Source organism: Chiloscyllium punctatum, chromosome 7, assembly GCF_047496795.1.
Source record: "Chiloscyllium punctatum isolate Juve2018m chromosome 7, sChiPun1.3, whole genome shotgun sequence".
NCBI lineage: Eukaryota > Metazoa > Chordata > Chondrichthyes > Orectolobiformes > Hemiscylliidae > Chiloscyllium > Chiloscyllium punctatum.
In genome coordinates, this window is record NC_092745.1 from 89,870,049 (window position 1) to 89,883,582 (window position 13,534).

The following is a 13,534-nucleotide window of genomic DNA, read 5'->3' on the forward strand; positions in this document are numbered from 1 at the left end:
TTTCTGTTGTCCAAGGTCCATGCTTAGTCATAACCAATATTTTTACCGAAAAATCTATAACTTGAAAACAGAGATGGAAATATGTTCGACATTAGAAATTCAATCCATGGTACTATGTTTTAAGCAAATCAATATTTTAATGTTCAAATATGACTTTATTCAGATTATTTTTATCGAAAAAAGGCTTTTGTCAACAAAATGATTTTATCTTTCTGGCGTAACAAGTATTTTAACGAAAGATCTTAAACAACGGTGTTTACAAGCTGGAGTTATGTCGCTGTAACAAGCCACAAAGTTTCTTAAACACTGACAGTTAAAATTTAAAGATGATGACGAAGTGGTGTTGAAGCTAGTATTTGGATAATCTCACAAATGCTGTAATGTAACTTCACGTTAGCGGATGCACATATATAAACTCTTACCAATAATTTATTATAAATGCAAAGGTTTAATTATCCTTTCCAATTATATCACGTGTATGCAATAACGGAAAATCACGGCCTATGCCTATCTTTTTTTATAGCAGTCTGTTCAAACAACAGTATTTGTTCCCACAAAAATATGAGTTTCTTGACTGTATCTTAATGAAGAAGCAAAAACTGTAATATCATAATTGAAGCACTTCGTTTATAATTAGATAAGTAGAATAGAAGAGTTGTCAGTTCTTCGTTGTGATAAATGGAAAGGTAAATTCATCATCATACTGTGTCAGTACCAGTGATCCGAAAGGTGAAAACATGAAAACTGTTGCAATATGAAAACGGAGAACATGGTTACATGTCTGCAATGGCAATCAACAGAGGCCAATATTTCGGTGGAATAAAGCAATATTATAAACTAAGGGTAGACTTCTGCAATTTGCCTCAATCTATGAAAAAGTTTTTAGACTTTTTAAAAATAAAACAGCAGAAATCCGAAAAACCGTTACAATTTGTGCCGAGTTTATTTTCCCTTTTATTGTCTTGTTTGAATATTTCAAATATTTTTCCCGCCGCCCAATCGGATCGGCAATTCTCCACTTCAAATGATTGATTTTTCGGTGCAGTTTTCGGAACCTTTTATTGCAAAATTTGATTTCGAAAAGAAAACGTTGAAATGGTGGGGGGGCGGGGGGGTGGTGCTGGATGGGGTGGGTGGGTTCATGGAGAGAGGGGTGCGTCAACATTCACCACACCTCCCGGCGTCTTACGTGAAACGTTGTGCTTCCTGTTACAGAAGTGTCCGCAAAACAAAACTAGGTTAACAGTCTTTCTTTGCAAAATAAGATTTTGGTGACTTGTTGGCAAATGTTCATAAGGTGCTGAATCCTCTGTCTAGAAACCGCTTGCCTCAGCGCTGGGCGAGTGAGGTGACGTTTCGGATACAAGGGGTCATGTTGAAACCCTGTCACTTCAAAGTGAAGGGAATACTTGCATATCACCGTCATAACGAAAGCATCGCATATGTGCTCGCTGCAAAAGAACAACTGATGGACAGCTTTACAAAACTCCAGTGAAAGAAACCCCTTCCTGACTGACTTACTTCCCCACCCACTGGCCGTTCGGTCACCGCACAATAAAAAGCCCAAACGCAGGTTTGTAATGACAAAACGAAGTAAACAAGTGTTGCAAATACTGCAGCTCTCCGCCGTCCGCTGATTTTCCACCCAATGGATGCTGATTTTCCCGAGAGCTGTGGTGATATTCATGTTAACTTTGGATCACTTGTCCAATCTGTTAACAACTTGTGGCTAATGTAAAAGCTGCAATATTACATATTTATTTTCTAAATTTAAAAGAAGACATACGATCTCTTTCCGTGTTCGCAAGACGACAGCGCGTTATGTGCATTCTAACTGTTTTTGTAGCTTGGTAAAATGGGAAGACAAAAAACGGAGAGCAGTTTCTATGTTTGCTTTTAACCGTTACTACAAGTAAGATAACCAAATTTTACAATGTGGGCGTGGTGCTGGAGAGGCAGAAATCTCCGTTAGATTGGCCGATTGGAATGTCCACTCCAGTCTAAGAGAAGCAAGCAACAGCAACTTGGCACAACACGACAAAGGTAAAAACAATGACTGCAGATGCTGGAAACCAGATTCTGGATTAGTGGTGCTGGAAGAGCACAGCAGTTCAGGCAGCATCCGAGGACAACACGGCAAAGGATGAGGAACATCTCCGAATCGTTAGTGTGTGTGGGGGAGTGGTGGGCAGGAGCTCCTCCGTGAGCTAACATTGTTATCTGTTTCATTAAAGTATTCCTAACTGCTAGAAAATTGCAAACTTTGTGAAAAGAGGCGTGCAATATTTTGCATTAATTGTTGGTAAACAAATATATACCGATTTACTTGCACGCAGAGAATTTTCCACTTAAAGTACAATGTGATTTTTAAAATTCATTCATGGCAAAACTGAATACAGTATCAGGGTGCGAGACCCCACCGAAACTCCCTGTAGAAATGTTAACTCTGCTTTCTCTCCACTGATCTCACAGCAATTTCTGTTTTTGTTTCTGATTTCCAGCTCCCACAGTTTTTCATTTTTTTACACTGAAACTCTCTGATGAGCGTCACGCAGTTCAGACGTTGTCAAAACGCAAAGCGAATTGTAAAAGGACAAGTGAGAGCAAGCTGACAACCTGCACAGCTCCATTAACCAAGTGCTGAAGTTGTGAGAAGGTAATTAACAGGCCTCTGAGAAGCAACTTAAACTTTCAAATAGCAGGAATGGGCAATAGGTATTCTCTGGGGCATTTTTGGGGGGCATTGTCGCGAGTAAAACAGGGAGCCATGAGAGCAAATGTATAAACTTGCCAATAGATTTGAGAAATACAGAACTGCTCAACCAATGGCATGGTGTTGCCACTGCTGCACTGACAAGTTTGTATTTCTGAGCAGTGAGTCAGAGGACTTCTGAGAGGGGTGAGATTACACTTGGACAGCAGAGGCTGATAGAGGAAACTCAAGTGAACAAATGAGTCTGCTGAGGGAGTAGAAATTGGGAGCAGGCTACCCTGACACTTGGATTGCATAGTTTGAGGAGGAGCTTCAGCAGACACCTCCTCTAGGTTGTGAGGAAGTCAACTGAACATAAGGAGGGGCTGCACAGGGAAGAAGATGCTGCCCTTGACATTTGTTTAGCTGTAAAAACAATGACTGCAGATGCTGGAAACCAGATTCTGGATTAGTGGTGCTGGAAGAGCACAGCAGTTCAGGCAGCATCCAAGTAGCTTCGAAATCGATGTTTCGGGCAAAAACCCTTATTCCTGATGAAGGGCTTTTGCCCGAAACATCGATTTCGAAGCTACTTGGATGCTGCCTGAACTGCTGTGCTCTTCCAGCACCACTAATCCAGAATTTGTTTAGCTGGTCAAGAATCAATGATCTGCATGTCAGAGAATGCACTGATCTGAGCATTTAGTCTTTGATATTTTCATTCTGGACCTCAATGACCTGAAGCCAGAATGATCCCAAGACAGCCCCTTAACCTGCAGCTACCAAGCTCACCACTGCCATGACATTTTAAGCTTATGGAGTTTTCAAGGATCAGCTGTGTATCTGGGTGATACCTCAAAGAGAAGGGATCTCTTCACCATCAGGCCAGATTATCCGAAGGTGCTGGGAATATGGCAACAGTGTGCACTAAAACATGAAAGGAGCATGTTGCCAAGGTGAGGCAGAAACTGGGCAGACAGGAGCACTGCTCCCTTTCCATTGCAGACAAAAACCTGGTCATCAGGTTTGAGGTACTCTTGATGTGTTGTGTGTGGTCATTCCCTGAGCCTGTGCCACTGCAGTCACCCAAGTCAACTTCCACTGGATGACATTCACAGGGACACCAAGTACAAAGCTCGGGATAAGGGTGTTGTGGGGGGTGGGGGGGGGGGGGTGGTGAAGATGGGTCATGCTTTCCAAAATGGTTTTTGGAGAGGAAATCTGCAATTGGATCCAACTGCTCTACACCATCATAGTTTGTGCAGGCTCAATCAATGGTGGGAATCAGAAAGCTTCCTGTTCAAATCTTGAGTCAGGCAGGACTGCCCACTCTATCCTGCCTTGTTTGTGAGTTGCACAGAACTTTTTTCTGAGTTCATCAGGAAGAATGTAAGCCTGAGTGGAGTGTCTATTCCAGGCAGAAGAGCCCTGCAGGTCCAAGCTTTCCTGTACACGGATGATATCTCTGCTTTCTGCATTGGACCCTGTCTAGATGAGGGCGGGAGCAGATGAAGAATGTGACCAATGCCACCCTTATCCTGATGGCCCACATGCTTTGTGTGTGGCTGCATCAATCTGTGCATAGACCCCCAGTACACAAACACTGAGTGTCACTGAGGTTCTACCTCTCTCTGGTATTACAAAGGATGGGCCTGGCTTGGCGTCGCAGAACACTCCAAATGGATTAGATTCCCTACAGTGTGGAAACAGGCCCTTCAGCCCAAAAAGTCCGCACTAACCCTCCAAAGAGTAACCCACCCAGACCCATTTCCCTCTGACTAATACGCCTAACACTCTGGGCAATTTAGCATGGCAAATTCACCTGACCTGCGCATCTTTGGATTGTGGGAGGAAACCGGAGCACCCGGTGGAAACCCACACAGACACAGAGAGAATGTGCAAACTCCACACAGACAGTCACCCGAGGCTGGAATCAAACCTGGGACCCTGGTGCTGTGAGGCAGCAGTGCTAACCACTGAGCCACCATACCACCATAGTTGGACTGTTCTGTATCACCTGTTCTTTGTGGAGAAATTTGCAAAAAAAACTTTGACTACATTTCCATCAGGAAGTGTTTGGCATGTGGCATCCTCAAGACCCTGCGGGAAAAGGAGAGGGTGGATCCTTACAGGTTGTTCCCTGAGCAGACTGTCAAAGAAATTTAGCAGAATGCCTCATCACCAGAACTTTTCAACAAGCACCAAGATGTCATTTGGCTGGTGGTGAGACAGAAGTATCCATCAGATCCTTCATGTATGCCTGGACTCTCTCCACTACTGCACACTGCCCTCAAAGCTGTTACAGGAAGATCCTGTCACACACCTCCTTTTGGAATGTATCTTTGCAATGAAGGTCTGGAGAGAGATGCTGTGGTTCTGTGGATGTCAAATTCCAATATGTCATTTGTGATTTTCCTTTCTCTCCAGGAAGTCTTCATGGAACAGATTAAGAATCCTTTGTATGTAATTATAGATTTTTTTTATGAATATATATTTTCAATAAGAAAGAAACTCTGACAGTGCAGTACAAACTGGATGCAGGAATGATGTTTCCCGGGCTGTGGGGTCCAGAACTAAGGGTTACACAGTTTCAGGACATGAGATCAGCCATTATGTTCTCAATGGGCTGAATAGGCTACTCAAGGTTTTTTCTTCTGTGCTTCACATACAGCAGTTCATCAAGCCATCAGGCAGGTTACAGATACCCTATTCCAGAGGTCAGAGGACAACGTTCTTGTTTAGACAGATGTACCAGTGCACAAATAGAGGAACTTAGAGTTGACTACTGTCAATGGATTCTGTCAATTCAGGGAGCCTGTGATGGCACCCATCTATAAGCAAAGACATTGTAAGATCAGACAGTGAGATTCCTCTCTCATGTGTTATAGTGGTAGAGCTCATGGTTGCTAACCCCAGTGAGTTCTTAAGTGGGTATTCTTTGTTTCCAAATTTTAGGATAGACAGAAAACATACAGAAGTTGGAGATGGTCTAAGAATGAAGGGGTCATTTCAATGCTATGGATATTTGGTAGAGACATGCATGATAACTTTGCAGTTGATAGTTATAAATTAGCTGAAAATTAAGGGAGTGGAATGCTTTACAATTCAGGTACCTAAATAATTTGAGGGTGCCTCAATTTGCCATGTGCTGGGGACATCACTCCTACAAACTGCACCGGTTTCTGCTTCTTACTGTCATTACTGGAGATGCTGATTGTATTGCTTATCTTAAGAGATATAAGGTACTGCTCATACATTGCAGTGAGAGGGGTGGTGATCTCAACACGAATGGGAAAATGCTTGGATCGCAATCCAACCTCATGTTTAAGGTATTTAAACTTTACATTTTCTCCTTGCCTGTCAACATTTCCTGCATGTGTTCAGTTCGAGAATGGTACCAGATATGCATATAATTATGTGGAGAAACTTTGGTTTATTACTTGTGTTGCTAAAGGCAGATCAGATAACAAAGTTGAATGCATGGCTCAAAGATTAGGTGGGATTGATGGTTTCTTCTACTTGGGACACTGGCATAAATCTGGCAAAGTGAATCAATCTGAGTTGTCCTAGGGACAGTATTCTTTCAAGGTACATAACAAGGGAAATAGTGAGGAGTTCAAATTAATTAATGGGAGCAAATATTCAAATCGGAGAAGATGTGGTTAATCAGAGGCCAGAGCAGAGTCCAAATTTTGCATTGTATTTGTAGTAATGCAAAAAAAGATACACAGACCATGATAAGAAAGGATAAGGAATACAAATCCAAGATTAGCACTTAGCATTTGTAACAAACAGATGAACTGAGAGTGCAAATAGAAATAAATAGGTACGACCTGGTAGGTAACTATTGCTGAATCATTGCTGCAGAATGAGATGGATAGGAACCTGACTCTTGAAAAGTAGAGCTAGACAAAATTGGAGGGATGCTTTGTTATTTAATGATAATATCAGCACATTCATAAGGGTGACCCTAGTCTAGGATACCAGAATGAGGAAACATTCTGGGTGGAGATGAGAAATAACACCTTTATCATTATCAAATCATTTCTACTTATTAGGGTGGAGCATAAAGGATGAAATAAAATAATGGGAGATTTTTAGAAAGGTACTGCAATAATCATGGGAGACTTTAATCCACATTTAAATTGGAAAAGTCAAATGGACCAAGGAAACCTAGGTGAAGAGTTCATAGAATGTTTTTGTAATAGTTTCTTGGAACACTATATTCTAGAGAGCAGGTTATACTTAGACCTGATACTGTACAACAAAATAGGATTAATTAATGATCTCATAGTGAAGGCACCCCTGTTTGGCAACAATGATAATATGACTGAATTTACAATTAGTTTGAGAAAGGGAGGAGGGGCAATGGCATACATTTAGAGTCATAAGAGTCAGAGAGATGTACTTAAAACAGCCTTCCTCCACCTTGCAAAGAGGTGTTATTTTGTAAAGGCTGCTGCTGCACACCATCCACTTTGATTCCTTTATCTGCCGCCCAGACATACCTTGGCGTTCTTATTTACCACTGAACAGTGGGGATCTCCAGTGGAGGGCTCTCTCAATGAAATCCTCCTATTTTGCATAGGGACCTGGATTGGAGGCTGTTGTGTGCAGCAGTCCCATACAATTGTGGTGAATCATGGACTCCCAGATCAACTGTTCATTTTGCAAAACTCTGGAGTCTCCAGATCATGTATATATTGGTTCGAGGTGATTGCACTCCCTTTTTCATAATTTCAAAATTATTTTCATAATTTCAAAATTAATTTCACTTTAAATCTAAGGTCCCTTTTCATTGACCAATCTTCCAAGATGGAAAGTTTCTCCAGGTCTAAGCTCCACATAATTTTATACATTGCAATCATGTCTCTCCTCAGTTTCCTCTGTTCCAAGGAAAACAACCCAAGTTTATCCAATCATTGTTCATAACTGAAACTCTCTAGCCCAGGCAACATCTTGGTAAATGTCCTCTGCACCCTCTCCAGTGTAATCACATATATAAATGCAAGATTCATCAGCCATACCCACAAGGTAGAGCAAAACATCACCGGCATCTCCAAATCACATCCCTCCCATAAGAGGGCTTTTGCCCGAAACGTCGATTTCGCTGCTCATTGGATGCTGCCTGAACTGCTGTGCTCTTCCAGCACCACTAATCCAGTATTCCCTCCCATAAGTGTGGATCCCAAAATTGCTCACCATATTCTAGCTGTGGCCTAACCAACTTTTTGTTACTTCTAACAAACTCCCTGCTCTTAAAACTCTATGCCTCTGTTAATAAAGGCAAGTATACCATATGCCTTCTTTATCCACCTGAAGGGACTGGTGGACAAGCACACTAATCTGATCCTCAGTGCATCCCAGGGTCATATTGTTTATTGTGTTTTCCTTTAACTTGTTTGTCTTGCCAAAGTGCATCACCTTACACTTATCCAAATTGAATACAATTGACCACTGATGAGGCCATCTGACCAGCCCATACTAAGGCTAATCTCCTGTAACCAACACTATGCACCAATGTTCACATCGTCACTTTCTGATCAATCCTCCTACAATCGAGTCTAAATCATTTAGATGTACCACAGACAGCAAGGGTCTCAACAATGATCCCTGTGGATCTCTACCAGACATAGGCTTCACTCACAAAAACACCCCTCAGCCATCACCGTCTGCTTCCTGTCACTCAACCAATTATGGATCCAATTAGTCAAATTTCTTTGGACTTCATGGGGTCTTACCTTTGTTATCAGTCTTCCACACAGGATCTTATCAAAAGCCTTGGTGAAGTCTAAGTTTACTATAGCAAATGCATTTCCCTCATCTACATATCTGGTTACCTCATCAAAAAAAATTCAATCAAGTTGATCAAGTATGATCTTTCCTGAACAAAACCATGCTGACTGTTCTTGATTAAGTACAGATTAAGTCCTTCAGAATTGCTTTCAATAGTTTCCTCACCACTATTGTTGGACTGTAATCCCTGATTTATCCTTTGTTCCTTTCTTGAATAACACTACCATACTGGCTGTCCTCTGGCCACAGGACAGTAGCCAGAAAGGAATTGAAAATTATTGCCAGTACTCCTTTGCCTCACTCAATAGCCTTAGATACCTTTCAGCCAGCCCTGGAGATTTACCTAGTCTAAGCCTGCCAAACTGCTCAGAACCTTATTTCTGCCTATACTAATTTCTTCAAATACATCACAGTCATGCAAATGTCTTCAAGTATTGGTCTTTTTAAATTGGCAAGGTATAATGAGTGAAGTGTCACAAGGATATATGCTGGGACCTCAGATGCTTACAAATTATATACATGGCTTGGCTGAAGGGACTAAAGGTATGGTTGCCAAATTTGTTGGCAGCACAAAGATAGGTAGGAATAGGTAAGTTGTGAAGAAAACATGGAAAGGTGCAAAAAGATTAAGCGAAGTGAAGTGAGTGAGCGAGCAAATATTTAGCAGGTGGAATGCAATGTGGAAAAATGTAAAATAGTCCATTTTGGCAGGAAGAATGAAAAAAAGCAGCAAGTTATCTTAATTATGTGATATTGCAGAGCTCTGAAATACAGAGGAAGTTGCTTATTCTGGTGTATGAATCACAAAAGGTTAGTATGCAGGCATAGCAAGTAACTGGGAAAATTAACATAACATGATCATTTATTGCAAGGGAATTTAATACAAAAGTAGTGAGCTTTACAGCGCACAGTATTGTGGAGTATTGTGTTTAATGTTGGTCATGTGTTTACAGAACAACGTAAATGACTTGGAAGCAGTTTAGATCAGGTTTGCCAGAGCAATATCTGGAATGGTCAGGTTATCTTATGAAGGAAGATTGAACAGGCTAGGCCGATATCTGCCGAAGAAAAATAAAAGGCAATTTGAATGAAACATAAGAACCTTGAGAGCACTGACAAGTTAGATATGGAGAAATGTGTTTTCCATAGGAAAAGCAAGAACTGGGGCTCACTGTTTTAAAAAGAAAGGTCACCCATTTGATATGTACGGGGCATTTTTTTTAACCTAAGGGTCATAAGTCTTTGAAACTCTCTTGATGTAGAAAGATGGAAGCACAATCCTTGAATATTTATAAGGCAGAGGAAGATTCTAGTACAGCAGAGGGTGAATGGTTACCTGCAGTGGGCAGGAATGTGGGTTTGAGGTTACAATCAGTTCAGTCATGATCTTATTGAATAATGGTGCAGGCTGGAAGGGCCAAATTGTCTACCCTTGCTCCTTGCTCATTTGTAAACCTCAGTAAGGCAGAGAAATTAAAGGTTTTAGAGATTTGGGCATAGAAGTTTATCAATTGACGTCATGACATAATTGGTCCGTCTTTGTGAATGGAACCTAACTCCACGAACAACATGTCTGAAATTCGTTCTTTACTAGAGCAAACCAAATCAAATCATAATTATTTGCCCATTTCCAAACTCCCTATCAGTTATAGAAGGAGAATGGGATCAAGCATGCATTCCACCAAAGGAACGAGTCCCAGTTAAAACAACTAGGACTTGATTCAGAAAAGCTCACAGCACTTGGATATTTCAGTCTTCAACAACTATATTATTGGAGAGGAGATCTGGGAATGCTGTCCCACATGTCTCACTCATATGGAGGCTCGACTGTAGGATTTCATGGTGCTATAGTAAAATGAACTCTCCCAAGGATGGAAACAACTTATATTTGTATAGCATCTTTAACGTAATTAAACATGCCAAGCAAATGAACCATAAGGAGAGACTACATAAGGCTTGGTTTGTTTCCTTTAGCAGACTTGGAGGGGGAAATTGAGGTGTATAAGATTATGAAGGGTATGTACAGGATGAGTAGGGAGCAGCTGTTCCCCTTGAGGGGGTCAATCATTAAGGGAATAGTTTCAGGGGAAGGGAAAGGGGCTTCAGAAGACCATAGAGTCATACAGCATGGCAATAGACCCTTCATTCCAGTTCATCCAGGCCAACCAAGAAGAAACATTTTCACAGAATGGTGAGAATCTGGAATGTATTGCCTGGGAAGGTAATGGAGGCTGGAAACCTTAAAACCTTTAAAACATATTTAGATGAGCACTTGAAATAACATAACATTCAAGGATACAGGGACAAGCGCAGGAAGTTGGGATTACCATGCCTTTAGTGGTAGTTATTGTCGGTACAGACTCAATTGACCAAAGGGCCTTTTCTGCACTGTATGATTCTAGAAGATGATACACAGAAACATTATGAGAAAAATGACACTGGGTCATTAAAAAAAAAATGAGATCAGATGATCAGGACTTTGGTGAACATGTCTCCCTTTCCCCCAAGCAAGGAGTCACCCCCACGCCCCCCCCTCCCCCATATTGGCCAAGGCCCTAAACTGTGTTTCCAGAAGTGTGATAACATCCCTTATTTTCATTTTCTACCCCACCAGCCTCTGAATTCAAAGATCATCTGATAATATCTTTGCTACCTCCAGCACAGTACCAATACTAAGACATTTTCCTCCTTCTGTGCCTCATCAGCATTCCATAGGAACCATTCTCTCAATAACATCCTGATTCACTCTTCTATCACTCCCAATATCTCATCTATTTCCCATACTACCACTTGCCATTTTACCCATCCCTTCTCACTGTCTGGGCTTTAAACACAAATTATAGGTGAAGCAGTGATTTACTTGTATTTCTTTTAATCTCATTTACTGTATTTGCTGCTAACAATGCAGTCTCCTCAATGCTGGTGGGACCCAACTTCGTACTGGGTACAAACTGGGTGACTGCTTTGCAGAACACCTTCACCCTGTATGCAAGCATGATTCTGATCTTCCAAATGTTTGTCATTTTAGTGTGTCATCTTGCTCCAAGGTCACATTTTGGTCCTGGGTCTGCTGCATGTTCCAGTGAAGCCCAATGTTTCCTGGAGGAACAGTTGCTCATGTTCCATTTAGGCACTTTACACTCTCTACACTCAACACTGAGTTCACCAGCTTCAGACCATGAATTCAGTCTTTTAATTTGTTACTCTCACACCTTTCAAATGAAGGCAGCACACAACTTTAGGCAGAGGCAGAGACATGAATGTGGTTGATTTCCCTCCAAATTGTAAGTACCTTGTCAGCACTGGCAATGCGTGGCAATGTGGTGTACTGTGGAGGCATCCTCACTCCAGGGAGGTGATGGCCTAGTAGTTAATCCAGAGATCCAGATAACGTCTGGGGACCTGGGTTTCAATCCTGGATGGCAGATGGTGGAATTTGAAGTCAATAAATTTCTGGAATTAAGAATCTAACGATGACCATCAATCCATTGTTGATTGTCAGCAAAACTCAGGTGGTTCATTAATGTCCTTTCAGGAAGCAAACTGCCATCCTAACCTGGTGTGGCCTACATGTGACTCCTGAAACATCAGCAATGTGGTTGACTCTTAACTGGCCCCTGGGCAATTAGGGATGGGCAATAAATGCTCCCTAGCTAGTGACGCCCTCATCCTGTGAATGAAAAAAATGTCAGCAGCAAACAACTGGGAGACCTTGAGGCTTTTGTGGAGATGTCAAAAGAGCTGATCATCTGCTGTAAACCCTGTGTTGGGTGTGTCACCTCCTTCCAGTTGGATTCTGTTTCATTTGCCCTTTGGATGTGCATGTGGCTTAGGAGAAATCAGCTGGTGCTACTGCTGGTATTAATTTTGTTACTGCATGGGGAAATTGGAGCTGATATGAGTTCTACTCCTGATCTTCAGGTGGACAGCAGAGCTACAGAGACTGTTCTGATGCCATGCAGAAGGCTGACAGCAAGGCAATGAGTTCTGGATTAGTGGTGCTGGAAGAGAACAGCAGTTCAGGCAGCATCCAACAAGCAACGAAATTGACGTTTCGGGCAAAAGCCCTTCATCAGGAAATGAAGGTGAGTAACACTAGATAGGTGAAGTGCTTTCAAATAAGTTAGCAATCACCTGTCAAGCAGTGAAAATGCTATCTGAAAAGTGCCTTCAACAATAGACTAGCAATTGTGTGGACTGAGCTCGTCAGTGAAATAGCAAGGTGATTACTCATTGAAAAACATTCCATTTCCGAAATTTCTCAACTTGCCTTCAAGGTGAGTCCTGGGAAAGTAAATGCTAGTTTCAGGCCTTCTCAAATCCTTATCCTCCAAGGCAACCTCCAAAGCACTGATGAAATTCTGCCCATCAGATCTCATGGTAATTCCTTACCATGCACATTTCTAACAGAAGTTGGCTCAGTTTAACATACCTTTCATCAATTTAACACATTTATGTTTGTAAATTGTATTTTGCTACACTTGCCTGTTCGGATGTGTGACAACACACTTCTGCAGCAGGTAGATCTTGAACCCAGGTCTCCTGGCTCAGAGTTAGGGATGCTACCACTGTACCACAAGAGCTCCACATTGTTCCATCCAAGTATATTTGGCCAGGAAGGGCAACGAGATTTTCAAAAGTAATTTTTAGTGACTTAATTTGTTCTGCCTGTCCTTGCAACTTGTTTGTTGGTGATTGTTTACTCAGTACTGAATTTGTAGCTTTGGGTTTTCTTGTTACTAAGTCATTGGTAGGTACTCTGAAATTAACATTTATGGTTTATTGCTGTTTTGTGAAGATAGTATTTGAGCCAAATGAATCCATGTGACCTGAAGTTTGCGTATGCAATAATTCAAAGTTGTTGGATATAGTTGTTGGATGATATTTATATAAATAGATTTTTAAAACCTTGTAAATTAATTCAAACAACAAACTAGCAATGAGGGAGTTCATTTTTGTAAATTGTATTTTGCTACACTTGCCTGTTCAGATGTGTGACAACACACTTCTGCTGCAGGTAGATCTTGAACCCAGCTCTTCTGGCTC

The 13,534-nt window shown here is 41.5% G+C and overlaps 1 protein-coding gene and 1 long non-coding RNA gene across 2 annotated transcripts in view; both read left to right on the forward strand.

The window, feature by feature from the left end:
* The first annotated feature begins 1,303 nt into the window (after positions 1-1,303).
* LOC140479906 (uncharacterized) lies at positions 1,304-12,517 on the forward strand. The gene is made up of 3 exons (XR_011961157.1): positions 1,304-1,573; positions 2,502-2,656; positions 12,410-12,517. It is a non-coding gene; the product is annotated as an uncharacterized lncRNA (long non-coding RNA).
* Position 12,518: 1 nt separating this feature from the next.
* The window catches only part of LOC140479905 (uncharacterized), a 37,609-nt gene continuing 36,593 nt past the window's right edge, over positions 12,519-13,534 (forward strand). The window contains exon 1 of the mRNA XM_072574272.1: positions 12,519-12,573. The gene's annotated coding sequence lies outside the window, so the exon portion shown is untranslated. The remainder of the gene's footprint in view (positions 12,574-13,534) is intronic.